This window comes from Etheostoma spectabile, unplaced genomic scaffold, assembly GCF_008692095.1.
Source record: "Etheostoma spectabile isolate EspeVRDwgs_2016 unplaced genomic scaffold, UIUC_Espe_1.0 scaffold00018611, whole genome shotgun sequence".
NCBI lineage: Eukaryota > Metazoa > Chordata > Actinopteri > Perciformes > Percidae > Etheostoma > Etheostoma spectabile.
In genome coordinates, this window is record NW_022604349.1 from 285,863 (window position 1) to 308,653 (window position 22,791).

The 22,791-nt window shown below is 40.5% G+C and overlaps 3 non-coding genes across 3 annotated transcripts; 2 read left to right on the top strand and 1 right to left on the bottom strand.

The window, feature by feature from the left end:
- Nucleotides 1-1,631: 1,631 nt before the first annotated feature.
- Nucleotides 1,632-1,703, top strand: trnae-uuc (transfer RNA glutamic acid (anticodon UUC)). Its single transcript has one exon. It is a non-coding gene; the product is annotated as a tRNA-Glu (tRNA).
- Nucleotides 1,704-4,013: 2,310 nt separating this feature from the next.
- On the bottom strand, nt 4,014-4,085 carry trnae-uuc (transfer RNA glutamic acid (anticodon UUC)). Its single transcript has one exon. It is a non-coding gene; the product is annotated as a tRNA-Glu (tRNA).
- A 16,859-nt stretch (nt 4,086-20,944) lies between these two features.
- Nucleotides 20,945-21,062, top strand: LOC116681321 (U5 spliceosomal RNA). The gene has a single exon (XR_004330004.1). It is a non-coding gene; the product is annotated as a U5 spliceosomal RNA (small nuclear RNA).
- Nucleotides 21,063-22,791: the final 1,729 nt, after the last annotated feature.

Below are 22,791 nucleotides of genomic sequence, written 5' to 3' on the forward strand. Positions count from 1 at the left end.
TCTATAATTTAGAAAATACATGTTTAAGGACTTTAGGATGAACAGAAAAAGGAATGTTCAGTATAGTACTTCTCCGGGCTGCTTTCTCATTTGGGCCTTGACGTGACATGGCTGCTTTAGGGCTATTAGTTTTAACCTTTGAACACACTTTTGAACCCTTTAAATATCAAAAACTTCCAAATGTTGGAACACAAAAAGTTTTAGCATTGTGAGACTACACAGCGATTTGGTCCATGATTTAACAACCAATGTGTGGAAGGCCTGAATTTGGACTTCAGCTCAAATTCGGTTTAAAACCTTTTAAAGTACACTCTGCCTGAACAGTGTAATTGATTTTAACTAGGTGTCCTTTAAGTTGGATGTCTGCATTAGCTTAAATTAAGAGTAATGTCTTGTTTGTGTTGTAGTATCTATAGAGATTTGTGGTGTAGTATGGAACCATTGTCCTGTCTTTTATGTTTTATGAAACTTATTGCCGCCTGTCTTGGCAGGACTCCCTGGAAGAAGAGTTACTGTAGCTCAATGGGATTGTTCCTGGTTAAATAAAGGTTAAATAAAAATAAAATGAATCTGTAATCTGTCCAAACATTCCTCTCTTCATTTCCGACATACTGGAAGTCGGCCATGTTTAATTGGATGCTCTCCAGTTATTGTTGTTTGGTAGATTAACATTATATTTTCCTACTTTGGGGACTTTTCATTTCATATTCTTTGTCTGATATTTTCTATTCCCTGCTTGTATTTTCTGTGACTGCATGTGGTTTTAAATCTGTTGGAGTTTCTTCAGACTAAAGCAAAGACACTGATGATGTCGTACAAAAGACACATAAAGGACAGCGACCTGTTTCCAGAGGACACTAAAGAATGACGGAGCAGCAGGAAACAGAGCAGCTCAAATAGCAAACAGCTGATTTATTCATCTGACTCGTAGAATAACGCCAATGATTGACTTGTTTTAAATGTCTGGGAATGTGGAACAGCTCCATGCTGACTACCTGAAATAAAACAAGGCCACATGCTGATTATTGGGGACTTGATTTGATGGATTTATTCTTCCTGTTGTGTCTCTGTTTAAACTCCTAATTTAAAGGTAAAGTCAGCGTCCTCTAAAGGTTGTGTTGTTGCTGCTGACAGACTCAGATCATTATTCTAAGTGTGTGACAACATTATGGGATGGATCCCTACAGAGATAGACCTTTTAGTTAAAGAGGAACATCCTTTTAGTTTAGATCCTTTAGTTTCCAACCAGACCAGAGTGGTGATTGTAGGAACAGTGGAAAGATGAACCAAGACGGCTTTTCACATATATTTTTTTTCTTCTTTTGACTATAGTTGTGTTTGTTATTAACGGAAATCAACCCGTCAACATTTATATTCGTCATAAAGTTCCAACGTTAAGTTTTTCACCGCCAGTTCCAAATGGAGCTGAACACGGAGGAGGATTCCTCCCTAACGGCCGCTCTGCTCTGCTCCGTGCCCCCGCTGTCCGGTAATAGTTAAAGCAGATAAAAACCTAAAGAACACTCAAAAGCTTCACTTAAGAAGCTTCTTAATTCACGTTCAAGAGAAGGCCTGTTTCCAGCCAGACTATGAATTGATTCATGAAATCCCTGTTATTAATATGTGATCAGTCCCATGTGGTCTAGCGGTTAGGATTCCTGGTTTTCACCCAGGTGGCCCGGGTTCAATTCCCGGTATGGGAATTGTTGTTTAGCCGGTGCAGGTCTGCAGCAAGGTCAGTATGAAGACATTTCACTTCAGAGACTTGCAGTAATAGATGCTTTGTTAAACATCAACAGACCGGAAGTAGATTTAATGTTAAATACAAGCATGCAAAGAATTAGCATAGGATCGATTCGATGTCTTCCTGCGTGAGTGGTGGGATTTGAACCTGCGCCTCCAGAGAGACTAAATCCTCCGCCTTATGGCGGTTTTCCGCAGGGTGGGATCTACCCGCCTCGAGTCTACTTGCCATTTTTGGTTTTCCATTACAAAAAAAAGTCCCTGGGACCTGCTACCAGGTACTTTTTTGTGAGCTGAGGCGATACCAAAAGGTGACGTGGAAACCTGCAGACTAATGGTTGGAGAGAATCGTCACTTATCACTGCATTTTTAGCAGACCAGAGTGCGGAGTGTGTGTCCAGAACAAACGCGACATTTAAAAAAAATCTAGCCAGACACCGACAGATTATCTACTCTCTGCACTATTCTCACTTTTCAGCTGTTCAATATTAAGGGCTACTAGAGTTTTTTGCATGTCTTTTCCAGTATTGCACACTTTTAAAAAAACAAGACAATGTATCAAAGAAAAGGTTTTATTTAACTTTTCAAGTAGCGCATCAAACGCTCCCATACATCCTGGTCTTCTACCTCTGCAGCCTGTGACAGTGCCCCCCCCCCGGCTCTGCTGTCCCAGATGCATCCCAGTCGTTGTCATAAGCCTCTCCATGACTCTCATAAAGATTATACGAAGCATAGCAGGTCAGAACCAGAGATCTCACCAGTCGGACCACGCCCACCAGACGGTCTGCGGCAAAGATTTTGCAAAGCGTTAATGCTCTGAAACACAAATGGTACACAGCACACATGTTGGTGTGTAGTCGTGGTTGCTAAAGTTCATGTACTTTATATAACGCTAGCGTATAGTAAATACTGACCGGGGCCCTAACACATGCACATGTTAGCTAACGTTACCAGCAAACGTAACTTACCCTTTTGTGTCGGCGAACAACGTGCTTTACATATACCGCCCTGTATCACACAGGAGGACTGCAGCAGCTCACAGCAGCTGATCCACTTTGGGGCTGAAAACAAGCAGAAGTTTCCTAAATCATGTGTTCATGTTGTACCCATTCATTGTATTGGTACTGTGTTATTGTAATAATTTGTAATTAATTCCTGTTCATGCACTTGTATATTGTTGTTGGTTTTGATATGGGACACTGATGAAATGTGAGGGGGGGGGGAGTTACTGGCCAATAGGCTTCAGACTGGTCTGGAATATCAGAGCAGCTGTAGTTAATTTGTTTGTTTGTGGTCTTGTGTGTATTTTTTTTAGTTTTACACACATGAGTGCCTTTTTATGTGTGTGACATGTTAGTTATGGTTCTAATAGTTGATAATGGTTCTGTAACATAATTTTATGTAATGTTTTTGCCTGTTATGTTCAATTTATCAGCATTAAAGACAGATTTTTGTTTACAAAATGTTTTTGTGAACATCAATGACATTCAAAACAGTGATAACTGAAACAGATATACACACACCATGTAGACATGTGTATACAGATTGCAAACAGACCTAAGTACTACACAGATAAGAACATCTGCCTCTGCACTACCAAAGTGAACATAAAATAACTATAAAATAGATAAATATATAAATGCATATGACACTGTTGTCAAAACCCACACAATCAACAGACAGAGACGGCATCTTGGAAGTTTGTGATCAATACTGTAATAATTCATATGGTTAACAGATACAGATACAGCTGTACTTGCTCATCTTTATTAAACACTTCTTGAGTTAATCTTCCACTTTTTTGCCTTTTTACGTACGTAACTACAGATCTGATTTAATAGAGGACCAATGTCAGAGATCATACAGATCTTTCTGCAGACTTTCACCAGCTAAATACCAATTCCCATACCGGGAGTTGAACCAGGGCCACCTGGGTGAAAACCAGGGTTTTCCTTACTATTAGAAGTCTTTAAGAGCAGAAACCAAGACCTTTTGGACACCACTTAGGCCAAATGAATGTAAAATCAAACTAACTGAAAGCTTTCTCAGATGTACTGATTGAAGTCTCCAGAGGACTCCTTAAGAATGTGTGTAAAGGTTATTTAGGCAGAATCCAGACTGCTAGACCATATGGGACTGACACGTTGAATAATAACAACAGTGATTTTATGAATACATCCATAGATATGCCAGGAAGCTCTCATTTAATACAGGATCAATGAAACAGATGTTACTGATCTTGCTGCAGACCTTCATCGGCTAGATACCAATTCCCATACCGGGAGTTGAACCCGGGCCACCTGGGTGAAAACCAGGAATCCTAACCGCTAGACCATATGGGACTGACCACATGTTAATAACAGGGATTTCATGAATCAATTTATAGTCTGGCTGGAAACAGGCCTTCTCTTGAACGTGAAGAAGCTTCTTAAGTAAGTTTTATCTTTTTTTATATTTATTGGTGTAAATTTATTTAGTAAGTTCTATGCCAAAGTTCACCACAAGGGGGCCGCGCCTCCCAGTGAGACGGCACAGTGCGGTTTTAGCCTCTCGTCTTTAGTCTGGCAGAAGCGAGAGAAGGAAACACACTACTTGTTGCCAGTCTCATAATTTTCCTGTTCTTTTCAGGTTAGTTGTTGATAGTGATGATCCGAACGCTAGAACCCCAACACTTTTAAAGAGTACCATTTCCTTTGAATCAAACCCCCGACAGCGGATGTATCCTTTTGTCATCATTGATGGGTCATAAACACTTTTTTCAAACAGTAACTAAACCCCTGACCAACATTTGTAACCTGAAAACCAATGTATGTGTGTGTCAAGTAAAGTTATTGTTGGATTCAGGTCCAAATGTGGACATTTTAGTGCAATGCAAAGGTGCATAACAGATTGCTTTCTACTTACCTGGAGCGATGCAGAGCAGGGGGGGCCAACTAGTCAAGGAACAGCAAGAGACTTGGTATTTAAGACTACAAACTGACTATGTGACAGATGTGTAATCTGTCATGTCCTGCCTTCTGAAGCTCTAGCCAGGCGCCATTCCTCGCCTAAAACAATATGAGTCATTCCAGTAAGTGAAAAGGAAACTCACATCTACAAAGATAAAGTTGATAGACGTGACTCCCTGATGGTCTAGTGGCTAGGATTCGGTGCTCTCACCGCTGCGGCCCGGGTTCAATTCCCGGTCAGGGAATGTTCAGAACTTGACACACTGTAAAAAAAATCTCTAATTTTACATACATTTTCCTGTTAACTTTACAGATTATTTCTGTTTTTTTTTAAATACAGAAAAACACCAATAAATTACAAAAATAAATTGTGAATTTAAGGGACAACTAGCACGTGTGAAACCACCTGTGGGAGGGGAACATGGATGTGTAGAGATGGGCTTTCAAACAATGCACCTTTTGACATTTTGACATGTCACAGTAGGAAAAACAAAGGTATAAATAAAAATGAATTATGGCTCAACTCAATTTAGATTTTTATAGCAGACATAAGGCATTACAATGTCAAGAAACTAGGTGCTGATAGTGAAGGGCAAATGAAGCTTTGGTGAAGCACTGAACCACTTAGAGGAATTGGTTTGAAAATGGGTTCATTACTAGAAGCTTCAGTAACAGCGTCCTCGCCCGGTGAAGGGCCAAGGCTGCATCCAAATGATCCCGATAAGATAGTGGACTGGAGGCTTTAGACTAGTGACACTCACGTGTACTAACAATGGGATAGCATTCTTTTTAAATAAAGATTGGTAGATTTGTGTATTGTATAATTGGGTATTAGGTAAAGAGTGCTTGGGGAAACAGAGGATGTGCTGGGAAAATATGGCACAAGTTGGGTGTGCTTGTGTAACTATGGCCGGGGGGTATGTGGCACAGGGACCACTCATCAATTTTTATTAAGGAACATTATTTTTTCCACATTATTGGACTGGAAAACTCTGACTATTGTTTGTGCATATGCTCACACACACACACACACACACAAATACATAAACACACACACACATTAATACACACACACACATATACATGAATACACACACACATACACACACACACATACAAATACACAACCAACTGTCACACCAGACTCCATGTAAATAATCACTACTTTTATCATCGTAAAACACAGTTCATTACAGTTTTTTCCTATTGCTAACACACAATTTTGCAAACTAGTCTGGTTTTATCAAAATACTTAACACAATTCACAAAACCACACACCCAAACTGCAAAATACCTCATATATCCTGCAAAATGAAGCACTGCAACCAAAACTACACATAGTATTATCAAAATCAAACTTTTGCATGAAACGACACACACTTCATTCATATTACCAGAGTTTTGCCTAACCAACTACACACTGTTGGGCATAATGAAAAGCACCCTCATCTTTACTATGCATTGCCATAATACTAAAATATGTATCAGATTGTTCACATGCACAGAAATATTTACACACACACACACACGCTGTTAGAACATTTTATTGTTTCACTACAGTAAACAAGTCAATTCAACATATGCACAGCGGATATATTCACATGGGACCAAACAAAAATATTCGTAGAAAAGAAAATTTCAGAAAAAATATATTACAGTAAAAAAAAAGAGGCAACAAAAATAATTAGGCAGCATCTTGCCGCACAGCCGGGTCTGGCCACAACGCCTCGTCAACATCACAGGCAATATCTTCTCCTGCCAGACATTGAGGGAAGAAGCGCCTTGAATGCCTTATCCATCCCTGAATTGGACCCACATCAATCTCATCACTTGCCTCTTCCATATCCTGCACAAGAGGCACGCGCACAAAGGGCTGCCGGTCGTATACCTTCCACCGCCATGCCGAAAAGAACTCTTCTATGGGGTTCAGAAATGGTGAGTATGGTGGCAGGTATTGCATGAGAAATGGTGGGTGGTCAGCAAACCAGTTTTGGACTGCGGCGGCACGATGAAAGCTCACGTTGTCCCATACTGCAACGTATCGGTTTCCTTGAGGGTCTGCATCATTCATACGCTCTGGTGGTATGAGAATGTTGTGAAGTCTGTCCAGAAATGTGAGAATATGGGCTGTGTTGTAAGGTCCAAGGTTGGCATGACGGTGAAGGACACCATGCATACTGGAGATGGCAGCGCACATTGTGATGTACCCACCACGTTGGCCAGGAACATCTATAGTGGCTCTGTGGCCAATGACGTTTCTCCCCCTTCTTCTGGTCTTTGCCAGGTTAAACCCAGCCTCATCTATAAAGATGAACTCATGTGGGATTGCATGAGCATCCATTTCCAGTACTCTCTGAGAACAAAGAACAAAAATCTGTCAATATGGTGTTATCCAGTTCTACTGGATAACAGTCAATACAGTACTTACATCCACATATGCTCGTCTGACCTCTTTGTTTCCTTGAGAGTTTCTCTCAAACGGCACCTTATAAAGTTGTTTCATTCTAATTTGGTTTCGCTTGAGAATGCGAGCCAATGTGGACAGACTGACTCGTTGAATGTTGTGGAACAAGGTGTTGTCTTGGATGATGTGGCTTTGAATTTCTCGTAATCTGATTTCATTATGTTCCAAAACCAAGTTTACAATTCCAGCTTCCTGTACCCCGGTGAACATTCGGCCCCTTCCTCCACCATGGTGTCGTCTCTCAGTCCTTTAGAAAAAATTAAATAAAGAAATATACAGAGCTTGGACATTGCAGCCTAAATATTTCCCCCCCACAGTAGAGTACATTGTACAGGAAACTTGTACAGTTCATAAATGGCTGATGTCATACAGTAAGTAAACAGGTGTCACCCAACTGATGCACTATGTCATGGGGTGTACTGCATGTGTACTACATGAAATCTTAGTTACATACCTGTTCTCCAGTCTAAAGGTCCGGATGACAGAGGCGACAGTAAAACGGCTCAAGTTTGGCTGCACTCTCTGTCCAGCCTCACGCATTGTCAGCCCATGGTTGATGACATGATCTACTAAGGTTGCTCGGATTTCATTTGAAAGTCTTTGTCTTCTTTGGCCATGAACTCCTCTACCTGCTCTACACCTACCTCTCACTCTTCCTCCCCCTCTTGTTCTCAACCTCCCTCTTCCTCTTCCTCTTCCTCTCTCTGCAACGTCTTCCATTGTTGCTGTTAAAAAAAGGTGCTCACCTGTGGTCTTTTCATAGTGCTTACATCCTGATTGGAGTGTTGGCAATTAACCAATGAGGTGTTTGGCCAGGTGGCACATGTAATTAGCCAAATAGCTCATGTAGTGTCATTTTGAATGGCAGTGTTTTGAAATGGCAAACATGTGACTTTGTGTCAGATTTTTGTGTCTTATGCAGGAAACTGTGTTCAGTTCATTTTAAAAAGTGCCATTTTAAAATGCAAAATGTGTGTAAAGCAGAAAATGTGTTTAGACTTTCGGAGACTTGAGAGGAAGTTTTGCTCTCTGTGTGTCAGTTTAAATAATTGTGCTGTGCATGTCATTTTAGTGTGTTAGCAAATGGAAAAAACTGTAAAATTGGACAGAAACTAAATAAATCTACCAAAAGCCGTCTTGGTTCATCTTTCCACTGTTCCAACAATCACCCCTCTGGTCTGGTTGGAATAAACTCTTAATTCACCCATTTACATGTGGAGATATGCTGCTCTATACACGCTAAAAGTAGTGATTATTTACATGGAGTCTGGTGGAGATATGCTGCTCTATACACGCTAAAAGTAGTGATTATTTACTTGGAGTCTGTAGTAGTTGTCACCTCTGCTTTACATGCAGAAGGTCCTTGGTTCAATCCACAGTGGAACCAGACTTAAGGTTTAAAGTAAGAACTATTTTGTGTTACCACCTGGCAGGTGTCTCTTTAAAAGGGAGTGACTGACACTAAACAATAAAAAAAAAACTACTCTAAAGACACATTTGTTTCACTTTCAGAACCTGAGCTCAATCTATTTTTATTTACAGTATGAATCCGATTATGTCAAAGATTATATTGGTACAGAGGTTCCATAGTGTAGTAGTTATCACGTCTGCTTTGCATGCAGAAGGTCCTGGATTCAATCCCCCGTGGAGCCAGACTTAAGGCTTGATGTAAGAACTACGTCCTGTTACAACCTAGCAGGCATCAGTTGAAAAGACTTTAAAAAGGAGTGAACGACAATCAACCTAATTGTTCTCAAAGACCTCTTCACTTCTTGCACCTTAGCATTTGTTTCACTTTTAGTAAGTGGAGCTCCATTTATTATTTCTACTGTATGGTTCAGATCACATTTTGATTTTGATTATATCACAGAAAACACTATAGCTGAGGTTCTGTAGTGTAGTTCCTGGGTTCAATCCCCCGTGGAACCAGAGTGCTGTCTTATTATGGATCCTGTCAACTGTGAAGTCTATCACTGTAAAAATTCTCAGTTAAGAAACTGCTATTATAATGTTTGTTGTAAATTAACTTTCAATAATAACAACATAATGCATGTAGTCTGACACTCACAGGGGCATTTTGAGTATTTCTGTTTTGCAGTAGCCTAGTGAAGTAAAGAATCGTGCTCTACTACTGAAAAACTAACCGGAGGAGCGAGTGCCAGTATTTCTCTCTGTCTAACATATTTCTAACATTACATATTTCATACCACGCCATGAATCGCTCAGTACTTACTTCCCGTACTCAAGTAGAAGTACATATACTTAAACTAAGTATCTGGTAAAAGTAGAAGTACTGATTTAACTTCTTTACTCAAGTAAAAGTAACAAAGTACAGGCTTGGAAATTTACATAAAGTATAAAAGTAAAAGTAGCAAACTACTTGAAAAAGGTTGACTTGACTACACCACTATTTATCTTCTCATCTCAACTGCTTTACTTCATTTCTATCCTGAAAAATACAAGTCAGCAGCTCCATCTTCTGGCGAGTCAGCAGAGAGTAATAACTGGGGCAGTTGAAGTTTGCAGATAATGTAGCTGAACAAAAATAACAATAAAAAGAGACAATATTACGTTGTGAATAGGTCTGTTTATCATCATATGCCACTTTGCAACACATCTCTATGCTATGTAACAATAAATAAATGACAATTCTGATGATTTTCTAATAAAACTGATTAAAAATTGCAGTCCATTACTCTTTACATAATTTGTTAAACTTGAACTTTCTCTGTCCAATGATTACACGTTTCTCTGGAAATGTGACTTCAATGATCTGATAGTAGATAATCCTGTCTTTTTAAATAATCTATTATTTTTGCTTCTTGCAACAGGACTTCATAGTGCTTCACATAATTATGTCATAAAGACAATATACTGTATGTTAACCAGGGATCACATATGAATGACACTAAATTGAAATGATTACAACAACTAAAGGGCCCTAGATCTTTTTGTACTGACAGTTTTATGTGAAACACAACTACAGTTCACAGCTGATGTTATTCTACACTTGATGGGCAAGTGTTTATCTTTAAACTGACTAAGTGTATTGAACAAATTAACGGCTGGATGTGCCAGAACTTTCTGAAATTAAATGAAGGAAAAACTGAGGTGGTTGTTTTTGGAGCAAAAGAGGAACGATTAAAAGTCTGCGCTCAGCTTCAAACAACAATGTTAAAAACAACAGACAAAGCCAGAAATCTTGGTGTAGTCATGGACTCAGACCTGAACTTTAACAGCAACATTAAGACAATTACAAAGTCAGCCTACTATCACCTTAAGAACATATCAAGGGTTAAAGGACTTATGTGTCAACAGGACTTGGAAAAACTGGTCCATGCTTTCATCTTCAGTAGACTTGACTACTGTAACGGGGTCTTTACAGGTCTCACTAAAAAATCAATCAGACAGCTACAGCTGATTCAGAACGCTGCTGCTCGGGTCCTCACTAAGACCAAGAGACTGGATCACATCACTCCAGTCCTCACTAAGACCAAGAGACTGGATCACATCACTCCAGTCCTCACTAAGACCAAGAGACTGGATCACATCCCTCCAGTCCTCATTAAGACCAGGAGACTGGATCGCATCCCTCCAGTTCTGAAGTCTTTACACTGGCTTCCTGTGTCTCAAAGAATTGATTTCAAAGTACTTTCGCTAGTTTATAAATCACTAAACGGTTTAGGTCCAAAATACATTTCTGATCTGCTACTACACTATGACCCCCCCAGACCTCTCAGGTCATCTGGGACAGGTCTACTTTCTGTCCCCAGAGTCAGAACTAAACAAGGGGAAGCAGCTTTCAGTTTCTATGCTCCTCATATCTGGAATAAAGTCACAGAAACCTGTAGATCCGCTGCTACTCTCAGTTCATTTAAATCAAGGCTGAAGACCTGTCTTTTAATGGTTGTTCATATCTTTAATGTTTGATTTGTTATACTGCACTGTAACTTTTATTCTTGTGTTTTATCAGATTTTATTTTTTAACTGTTTATTCTTGTGTTTTATCTATTTTTTAAATTTTATAACTCCTTTTTAAGAGTAAAGCACTTGGAATTGCCCTGTGGCTGAAATGGGCTATAAAAATAAATAAATAAAAAATAAATAAAGCTGCCTTGCCTTGAATAGGTTATCCATATTAGTGCATCGCGGTATCGCATAGCTTTTCAGGTTGTCGTGGCCGAGTGGTTAAGGCGATGGACTAGAAATCCTTTGGGGTCTCCCCTCGCAGGTTCATATTCTGCCAACAATGAAAGCCATCCTTCAATGGTGGTCACACAAAATTACCAGTGCTAATGTTAAGGTCTTTTTATCTAATTCTTCTACATACTCAGCTGTGTTTGAGGAATTTAAGCCCGAGGTTGTACAATACATGAAACCTACCAACTGTCCCTTAGACATTTAGAATGGTGAAGGAGGTTTTTAATAGCACCATTGGGGCGAGTCCTCTAATTGCTAAGCCTGTACTTTGTTACTTTTACTTGAGTAAAGTTAAATCAGTACTTCTACTTTTACCAGAGTATTTGTTAACACAATTATCTGTACTTCTACTTAAGTATGCGCATTGAGTACTTTTGCCATCACTGACGGTCATTGGTATGCAGGTCACTTGATGTAATACAAGCAAATACATAAGGCCCCCCCAACAGTTTTGTGACAAATGGCGTGCAACTGTCTGTCAATGATCCAGCTTGTCGCTGTGACCAAGAAACCACCAGCAAAATTACTAATATATCATCAGTTCCGGAATTTTCTTGGATGCCAAATATTTGAATTCTAAGTCAGTCAGCTTCTACACTTCTACACTTCTGCATGAGTCAGCTTCCCCAATTTTCTGAGTAATAGCCTGATAAGCATACATGTGCCGCTAAACCTCAAAAAGCTATAAAGCAAACGCTTGTGGCTTAAACATCAAGTTCTCGCTCATAAAACACCAGCTAGATGCAGTCTCTGTGGCGCAATAGGTCAGCGCAGTCGGCTGTTAACTGAAAGGATGGTGGTTCAAGTCCACCCAGGGACGTTTGTTGCTTAAATAACCTGGAGAGAGCCAACTCTGGGATTTATCCTTCTCCAGAAGACCATAGAGCAGCCCAAACAGTGGCCTTATGTCTATTAGAAGGTACAGTTCTACAAACCATGTACACATTAATCTTTACGGTCATTGGTATGCAGGTCACTTGAGGTAATATAAGCAAATACATAAGGCCCCACCCAATAGTTTTGTGATACGTGGCGTGCAACTGTATGTCAATGATCAAGCTTGTTGCTGTGACCAAGAAACCACCAGCAAAATGACTGATACATCATCAGTTCCCAAATTTTCTTGGAGGCCAAATATTTGAATTCAAAGTCAGAATTAAATTGACATGTAAGAACAATACAATGCACGTCCAGCTTCTACATTTACGCATAAGTCAGTACATATTAATCTTTAGCTAGGTTACACCTGTTACCTAGGTTACACCCGGCTGTTGATTTGATATAATGGCGATTGTTAAATTGTTGTTCATTAAGATAATGAATGTATGGTACAGTATTAAATCCTGCTTACAACGAAAGTGGTAGCAAACTAATGACACATCACATTATACCAAATTGCAGATGTGCCTTTACGAACAATATTGTGTTATCTCGTAGGTACTGGAAGCCACCAGTCTCCACCAATGTATCTCTTAGCATTTATTTTCAGTCTGTGTTACAAGATTTGCAGTGAACGTTGTATTGTCCAGCAGAAAGGCAACAGGTGTGTTACTTTTCGACTATAATTTATACCATAGCAGTGCAAGCATTTTGCCCAGGTTTGATTTCCAGCCACCACAGTTGCATTTACAGGTTTTGAAGCCATATACAACATTACCATTACATGTTTTACCCAGGTTTCTTCTTTTATTCAGTAATATTTCAATTTCCTTGCAGGAGTCATGCCAAAAGGATTAATAAAGATGAGTCTAAGTCTATCTCAGAAAAAAAGTAAAAAAGAATGTAGCTCAGTGGTAGAGCTCATGCTTTACATGTATGAGGACCTGGCATCTCCAGCAGGTATTATGGTAGAGTCTTTAAAAGAGCTGCAGAAGATATTACCTCCTGTGGTAATCTGACTGGTAGGGTTATAGAACGTAGTGGTAGACTAAGACCTCCTGTGACACAAACTTAGCAGTATGCTCTCTTTCATACCTCAGGTTATCAGACAGCACAATTTCACATGCCAGTAAGGGTGTACCCTTCAGCTTTTATGGGTGTTAAAGGATGTATGACCACTGTAATTTCGTAACAGCCTTCAGCAGGTGCAGAAATTTAACTTCAGACACTTGCAGCAGGAGCTGCTTTGTTAAACATCAATTTAAAGCTGAAGCAATTCATAACAATTAACAGAGGATGGTTTTGATACATCAACCTCTGGGTTATGGGCCAGCCCTCTTCCGCTGTGTCACTCTGCTCTCCTTAACCTGCCCAGGGGCTGTTAAATCTGTGATTCACGTTTTGAGGGAAGGTTTAGGAAGGACCAAGGTTCCAACAGCTATCTTTTATGTGAGCTTCCTGATTGCTCACACGTTGACCATTCACATTGGTGTTTTAAAAAAGGCAGTGATTTTAGCTTTAATTTACTCATCAGCTCTTTTTTTAAGTGATTTTAGACGTGTAACGAGCCATCTTTTATTTCCTGTGGAGGTCCAAGTGGGAATGAGCGCAAAGAAGAAGCCAAAAGAGGGAGATTATTCCTTGTTAACCTGAGGTTCAATGATTGGTGAAACCTTCCTTTCCAGCACTTTGGAGTAGAAAATTAACAGATAATTGTGATATTGATCAAACTAATCATGAGTATCACTTTGACCATAATCGTGCAGCCCAAAGAGATCTAATGTTTTATCAAACCAGGTTGTGCAAGTAACCTTTCTGCTGACTTTTTGTAAAAAAAAAAAAAGCAAGTAACATCACTCAAAGAAAGCTACTGCGATGACTGGGATTCCGCGTTCCCAGGTCAACTGCTTGGAAGGCAGCTATGCTCACCACTATACCACCATCACTGGTCAATACAAAGTTCACTTCAAATCTTGTAATAGAGCTGGGCATTGAGACTGTAAGTGCACTCTATCACTGAGCTACAGGCCCTGATGAGTCAGAAAATCCCTCCAGGGTGGTCCTGTGTCATTACATCAACAAGAATGGGAAGTGTGTTCATGTACATTGTTGCCCTTCGATAGCTCAGTTGGTAGAGCGGAGGACTGTAGAAGCGTAAATTTGAAATCCTTAGGTCGCTTTTCAAGAGTTTCCCTTCACAGATCCATAAAGTTTTTCTGATTCTGATGTAGAGATGGACAGACAACCCAAAAGCATAATACTTCTTGCCGAGACATAACAAGAAAAAAAGAAGAGGTGGGGGAGACAGAATTAAATCCTGACAGAATAGAGCACTACAGACTAAAGATGTTAAATAGTGCCAAGTGTGAACAGAAGAATTGCAAAAAATCTAGCTTCTCTTCTTTCCTGTTTTGTAAACAACCCAAAGTTTTACAAAACAAAATATAACTTTCCCCGAATCCCTCAGTTGAATCACAGTCAATATTTGTCTCAAAAACCATCTCAATGTCCAATTTAAATAATTTATCCAACAGAATTGAAACTTTAACTTACCCCTGCTGTTTGAAATTGCTTCCTTGTTGTTTTGATTTCCGAGTGGAGCCCTCAGTGGTGGGAAAATGCAAAGTCATAACAAATTCAGTTGTCTCCTACAAGGAGAAGACACAGAGGAAAGATACAGAAGTCATATACTCTGAGAGGCATTGGAGATCTTATCATGAATAATTAATATGAAAATAATTGTTTAAATATAATTTTCCATTACAAGTTACTGTTTGAAAAAATGAAAAGAATTGTTATTGAGATAGAGGCAGATGAAGTGTTTATGACCATCAATGATGACAAAAGGATACATCCGCTGTCGGGGGTCTGATTTAAAGGAAACGGTACTCTTTAAAAGTGTTGGGGTTCTAGCGTTAAACTAGTGAGGAAGAATTTGAAAAATCTACACCAACCAAAACTTACTCTTTAAAATGTGACACCTGTATCTGTCAAGCCAGACCATTCCCTGACCGGGAATTGAATCCGGGTCGCGGCGGTGAGAGCGCCAAATCCTAGCCACTAGACTATCAGGGAGTCATAACTATCTAATTTATCTTTGTAGATGTGAGTTTCCTTTTCACTTACTGGAATAACTCATATTGTTTTAGGCGAGGAATGGCGCCTGGCTAGAGCTTCAGCAGGCAGGACATGACAGATTACACATCTGTACCATATACCAAGTCTCTTGCTGTTCCTTGACTAGTTGGCCACCCCTGCTTTGCAGTTTCTATCAATGTAAAATGAAGCGGAGGATGGAACAATTTGGAGGCATAAAAGAAAACTGGCTTTACAAAGCTGCCGTGAACCGGATTCAAACCGGGGTTGCTGCGGCCACAACACAGAGTACTAACCACTATACGATCACGGCCACTTGGTACCAGCAGGGCCTTGTTGTTGTGAAAGCATAGTGGGAACTCGGAATATCAACTGATATTTTCCCGCTTTCACAGATTGTTGACTAACAAATTAAACTTTTATGGATGGTTTATCTAGCACTGCAGATCCTCTCCTTCAGGGACATTTTTTTTCAAGGAAAGATGATTAGCAAGCAAAAACAGAAGCTTGATTATTGCTGTCGTTGACTGACACTTAGAGACTTAGATGACTTTACACGCATGTTGAAACAATAAGTACTCATCATTTGGCTCTTTATAGATGTACGTTTTCTTTGTAGAGTTTGTCCTGGGGGGTAAAGTTGGAAATGACAAACAAGAGATTTAGTCGCTGAAGAGCACTACGAGCTAGCCAGGAGTCAAACCTAGAATCTTCTGATCTGTAGTCAGACATGTTATCCATTGCGCCACTAGCCCTACGTTTAGCATTAGCACTAGCTACGTTCTCACACCATTGTATGCAATCAGTGGTGATCTTTGTTGGCAAGTGTACAGAAAGCCAGTCAAATCTTTGTTGTAGTCCAAAATGTGGGGCCTCCTGCAGGACCTTTAGGCTAAGTTGTCCAGTTTCTATCAATAGGCTTGTTCGAGATGAGCCAGGTCTGCGCAGAATCGATCACCGGCGATCGGCGCCCGTTGCATGCCGGTTAGATTTGTGTCCGACTTGATCCCGACTTGCTCTGACGTCATGCACATGTGGGCAACGGAAATCTCACGAGAGCAAGGCGGCCGCAGTTCTGAGACGCAGGCGGCGCAGTTGCTTTTCACCGACTGCAAGAGCCAGGTGGACCCAGAGCATGCTGGGAAACGCCGGCTTCTCAGCTGATTTAACACCTAATTGGTTTACAACATGATGACGTTTTATATAAACTTTTTGTTTTTTAATTGGATGGATTTTAACTGCTATTTGTCTGATTTAAAGACTTATTCTGTCCAGAACACATGTTGTGTGGCTGATAGTGACGTTAAAAAGTCAGAGACTAAATCCGTTTAGATCACGGATCATCTCCAGTCAGTTGTTAATTAAAATCAGCAACAGATCGCATGTAGAACACTGTGAAGAGAACAAAAAAAGTTAGTCAGAAGCAAGGTTTAGAGAGCAGCGTGTACTAATGACTGGCCTAGTTACCACTTAGAGGGTTAGTACAAACTGGCGCCGAAGAGGTGGTCGGCCCGGGTATATATACTGTGGAGCTGGACTGATGAGGATGGTTAGCAGTTGTGGAGCTGGACTGATGAGGATGGTTAGCAGCTGTGGAGCTGGATTGATGAGGATGGGTTGCAGCTGTGTGGAAAGCGGATGGCAGAGTGTGGACACGCCTCCGGACCAGGTTCCTCAATGGAGTCCTCTAGTGGACGACAGTAATACAGACAGACACACAGGGAAAAAAGGAAGACAGACATAGACAGCAGCGGGCCCATGACACTAACATCTTGTGATCTGTAGTCAGACACATTACCCATTGCCCCACTAGCTCTACGTTCAGAGAGCATTGGGAGTACCTGGCTTCTCACACCATTCTATGCAAACAGTGTTGATCTTTTGCCGTTTTTCCACTGCTGGTAACAGCTCAACTTGACTCGCCTCGACTCGCCTCGACGCATTCTGCGTCCGTTTTCATTGCAGACTGGGTAACGCCTCAGCGTGGCTGGTCACCATAGCTACGCGTGATGATGTAATTTTCAACGCAACTTACAACAGCACGTTGGCTACTTGCCACAACCAGAAGCAACAAAAATCACCGCTAAAAAAACAGGAGCAAATTATTGTTTGCCGACACAAAAGGGTAGGTTAAGTTTCCTGGTAGCGTTAGCTAACATTTGCATGTGTTAGGGGCCCCGGTCGCTATTTATTATACGGTATATAAAGTACATGAACTTTAGCAACCACGATTACACACCAACATGTGTGCTAACCTAAACCTAAACTAAATTATAACTCATTTGAAAGTCTTGTTCTTAGTCTTTCACACCCAAGTTGGAAATCAATGCATCCAGTTCTATTTGTTATAGTGTACCGAGCACCTGGTCCATACTCTGAATTCTTATCCGAATTTGCAGAGTTTCTGTCAAACTTAGTGCTAAAAACGGACAAAGTTATTATTGTAGGGGATTTTAATATTCATGTGGACGATGAGAATGATAGCCTTAGCACTACGTTTATCTCTCTATTAGATTCTATTGGCTTCTCTCAAAGTGTTCATAAACCGACTCACCTTTTTAATCACACCCTCGATCTTGTTCTGGTATATGGTGTTGAAATTAAACATTTAATAGTGTTCCCACAGAATGCCTTTTTATCTGACCACTGTTTGATAACTTTTGAGTTTATACTGCTGAACTACACGCCGTTAGGCAAAACGTCCTATACAAGATGTCTATCTGATAGTGCTGTAGCTAAATTTAAGGATGTGATTCTGTTAGCATTTAATTCATTACCAAGTCCCAAAGTAACGGAGGACTCAAACTATATGACTCAAACTGGGACTCCAGGTTAATAAGATTCTGACTTATTAGCAAGATATGAATTCAGTTGTGATTCTGTGAGAATTAACAGATCCAGTTTTTATTTTTAATCTTTCCCCCTAACATTTAAATTAATCTACATGTAGGTGTGTGCTCAAATATGGCTTCTGGAAATAAAGTAAAGGATTTAAATATGAATGACTAAACAGACATTAATGAAGAAGTTCCCCAGCACATTGGCCAGGAGTCCTTCTTGATGCCTACTGTCTCAAACATCTCTCTCAGATAAGGCCGAGGATGATGGGAATGTCTTGCTGTTTTCTTCTTTTTCAATCATGTCGCCCTCCATACAACTATGTGCTAACGTTAGTGCCATCCATACTACTATGTGCTAACGTTAGCACCATCCATACTACTATGTGCTAACGTTAACACCGTCCATACTACTATGGGCTAACGTTAGCACCATCCATACTACTATGTGCTAACGTTAACACCATCCATGCTACTATGTGCTAACGTTAACACCATCCATACTACTATGTGCTAACGTTAGCACCGTCCATGCTACTATGTGCTAACGTTAGCACCATCAAGGCACAATGATTTGCTGTGAATTAATGCAGAATGCTGAATCTGTTGAGTTGTCTTAGTCGTGCGTCAAATGCAACGTACAGTAGATATATTCCCATCCATTTAGATTGAATATGGTATTGATGACGTAAACAATAATAAGGATAACTCCAGTGAAATAATGTGAAAGTTGAGGACTAGATTAGGACTGGATTAAAGGTGAATCTGGTGTCCAACTTGGCCCCAGGTGTGTCTGTTAAAACAGACGGAGACAACTTCTCTCTAGCTAAGTTTCTATCCACTTCTCATTTGAATTACAGAATCTGAAGTTCGGTCAAAAAAAAAAAAAAACTCATGCGAATAAAGCTGGTGAAACTGTTGATTAAGATCAACGTGCAGCCCAGCTAACAGGTGAAGAACACACCAAAACCACTAGCTAACTTACTTTAAATGTGAAGAACTATAGACCAGTAACAGGCTTAAGTGAACTGACAACATGAGTTATACGACTTACAGTTCTCAAAGACGCACACACACGATCTCAGCTGGTTATCCTTCGGACAGCTCCTTTTCACTTCTCTCACTTTTCTCTCTCCGTGTGGCGCGCACACCCGCTCGCGGTGTGTGGCGCGTGTCCGCGCTATTTTCCGACATAACCTCTTGTACAAAACGAAAGTAACGAGCCAATTTTTAAAATGTAAGGAGTAGAAAGTACCGATATTTGTGTTAAAATGTAAGGAGTAGAAGTAAAAAGTCGCCACAAAAATAAATAGTAAAGTAAAGTAAAAATATCAGAAAAATCTACTTGAGTACAGTAACGAAGTATTTGCACTTCGTTATTTCCCATCTCTGCTCCCAAGACATATGAGAAGTGTTTTAGAAAGGAAAAGGGCTTAGGTTTTACTTATATGTCTGTGATATCAATACATATCTGGAAGATTTATTTATTTATTTATTTATTTATCTTTAAGGCCCTACAACCATTTTTAACATGCAAGTGACCTCACTGCAACCCAAATATTCCAATAACCCAGTTTGTCCTAAAAAATGATATCTTGACTGTAGACATCAGGGTTGATGTTTTACAAGCTTTTTTATTAAATGAATCCAGACGGAAATGAAACTGTAAAAATGGCCTCAGGGCCCAGAGCGTGTGACTATCACAGAACGCAGTGCGGTGAGCTGAGGAGTTGTATTCAATCCGAGTACAGGCTATCAGATAGCATAACAAGCACTTTAAATGTAGTATATTTATTGCATTATGTTTTTATGGGTGTTACGGCAGGTATGAGAACTGTAGTTTCCATTTTTATAGATGAAATTAACTTGACATTAAGTTTACTCTTCAGCAAATGTAGACATTTCACTTCAGAAACAGATGCTTTGATAAACATGAACACACTTAATACTGCTCCAAAGTATACCAAATAGCAGAGGATGGTTTTGATCCATCAACCTCTGGGTTATGGGCCCAGCACGCTCCCGCTGCGCCACTCTGCTCTGCTGTTCAAGCTCAGGGGCTGGAAAATCTGTGAGTGACATTCCGAGGAAAGGTTTGGGAACCGGTGGCAACCAATCAACCAACAGCAACATTTGGTAGACCTTGTCACTATTTTTTATGTGATATTCCTAATTTCTCTGTCCTTAAATTGGTGCTTTCTGCTGTCAAATTCTGTTTTTGTGTCAAAACGGGTCTGTTTCTTTTTTTTAAGTACATATTTGGCCTACATTTTGAATTGCATGCGGGTATACATGCATACAGTGGTATGCATTCGTTTAGGAACCCATGCTGAAGTTGACTAAAAGAGGAATTAAAAAAAATCATCTTTTGGAAAGTGATCTTAATGCCTTGATTTAAAAAAAGTAAAATCTGAATCTAAAAGCTGTTCATAACCATGGGCTGGACAATCTGTGAATCACATTGTGAGGGATGGTAAGGGAACATGTGGCAGCCAAGGTTCCAGCAGCTTACGGGTTGTAAAGTTAAACATTTGGTAGACTTTACAACTATCTTTTATGTGAGCTTCCTGATTTCTCACACCTTAATTATTCACATGTATCACTTGTGATTGGCTGGTGTTTAAAAAAAGGGCATTGTGAGTGCAGATATAAACATCAGTAAGGAGTTTACCAAGTTGCCTCTTATCATTTTAGTTTGGACACCCAGTGAGGCTTACCGTGATGGTTTGGACTGGGTCCACTAGGGTTTTCTGCTGCTCTCGATCAGACCGCTGTACTCACTCTGGTTTCTCTTCACAATACACAAGTCTTTCGCCTTTTACTAAAGACTTCCTTGAAGGGGAACCCCCCGATGAGATGAAACTCTTTTTGGTGGGCTTTGCTGTTTGGCCGAGCCTTTTGTACTTGTGAAAATTAAGCAGCTCCGATCGCTTCCTGCAGGTGTTTCTGGCTCTGGATCTGTGGTTGGAGACAACTGCTGCCTCCATGTTCCTGATTCTTGTGAAGTGAATGCAATATCTCTGAATGCCTAGAGGGAGTCCCTTTAAATTTGGCATACATAACCACTAGGAGTCGCTGTATATGTATTTCTCCTGAACTGGTGTACATGGTTAATGTAAAGCCCCAGTGGCCTAGTGGGTTCAAGTCCCATCTGGGCTGATTTTTAGCAGAGTGGCGCAGCGGAAGCGTGCTGGGCCCATAACCCAAAGGTAGATGGATTGAAACCATCCTCTGCTGGAGACACACTGATAGACACTCTGAAAGGGTGATGCATCAAGAGGTTATGACATATGAGGAATATCATGTTCTGGTAGTCTACTGTCCATTTTGCCAAATCAACATCCACTACCCGGTCAGGACCCTGTAGTAATATTGACTTTCCAGTGATGTGATTGGTAAGTGGTTGGGCTGTATACAGGTTTTGATCATATCCATCGGTTGCATGGACAGGACATCAATACCCCGGTTCCCCCGCATGATCGCTCTCTTGTCTTTGTTGTTCGATGACTATTTGGGCTCACACCTAAACACACCCGAAGCATCTCAGACGAAAATCCCTCTGCACCTCAAAGTGCTCTCAAGCACTCCCAGCTGTGCGTTTGCAGAAGAGCACCTTGTTTTCTTGTAGCTTTGGAAAAAGGCTTTAGCTTATGACAAGGTAAACAAATAACACCATTGTGCTTCTCATTCGTGTGTTCACTTCAGTTATGTATTGAATCAAATCTTTAGAGCTAATAGCCCTCATTTATCAACCTAACGTAGAAATCCAGCGCAGATATGAGCGCAGAAATCCTCTTACAACAGGCTTTACGTGAGATTCATGAAACGTTTGTATCACACCAGTCAGAGCGTAAGAATGATCGTACATTGATAAATGCAACAGCTGGAAAAAATCCTATTAAAATATAACGCCCGAGTATATTCTCGGTTTTGAGGCCTCGCCTCTACTATTTACGACATAGTTAGACATAATCCGCATAAGAAGTGGAGATTGAAACCTTGACATCTCAGGTGCTCTGGTGCCGCCAGCTACCACCAGGCCCAGGGGAATATGCCGCCTAAGAAAAATGCAATCCTACCCGATGAGGTTGAGGAGATCAAGAAATCTCTGGACTTCTTGTCGGCGGAGATTTCAACTGTTGCAGAGCAACAGAAGAAAATCATGGATCTGATAAGTGAAATAAAAATGCTAAAGAGGCAAAGCGTGGAGAAGATTGGTTTTCTGTAGAATCGAGCTGCTGACCTCGAGCAATATGTGTGATTATCAGCGGCCGGAGAACCAAACAACAGAACTATGCCAGGGTGGCCGCGGATGCTGGATATACCACTGCCAGTCCGAGTGAAGCTACCGAGGAAGAGAAGGAGATGCTGGAACAACAGGCCAGGCCTGATTTTTGGACAGAAAAGGCATTTATGTTGATAGCGGGGACATTGAGGATTGTAATACTCTGCCGAGCAAAAACAAACAGCATCTGCATTGGTAATAATCCGGTTCACCAACAGAAAGAAAAAGTCAGCACTCCATGAGCTGACTTTTAACTGCAGGAGCCTTATCGCAAACCTTTAAAAAATCAAACAGTACCTGAAACAAAAGGAACACATTGTTCACAGCATTTGCAATAAC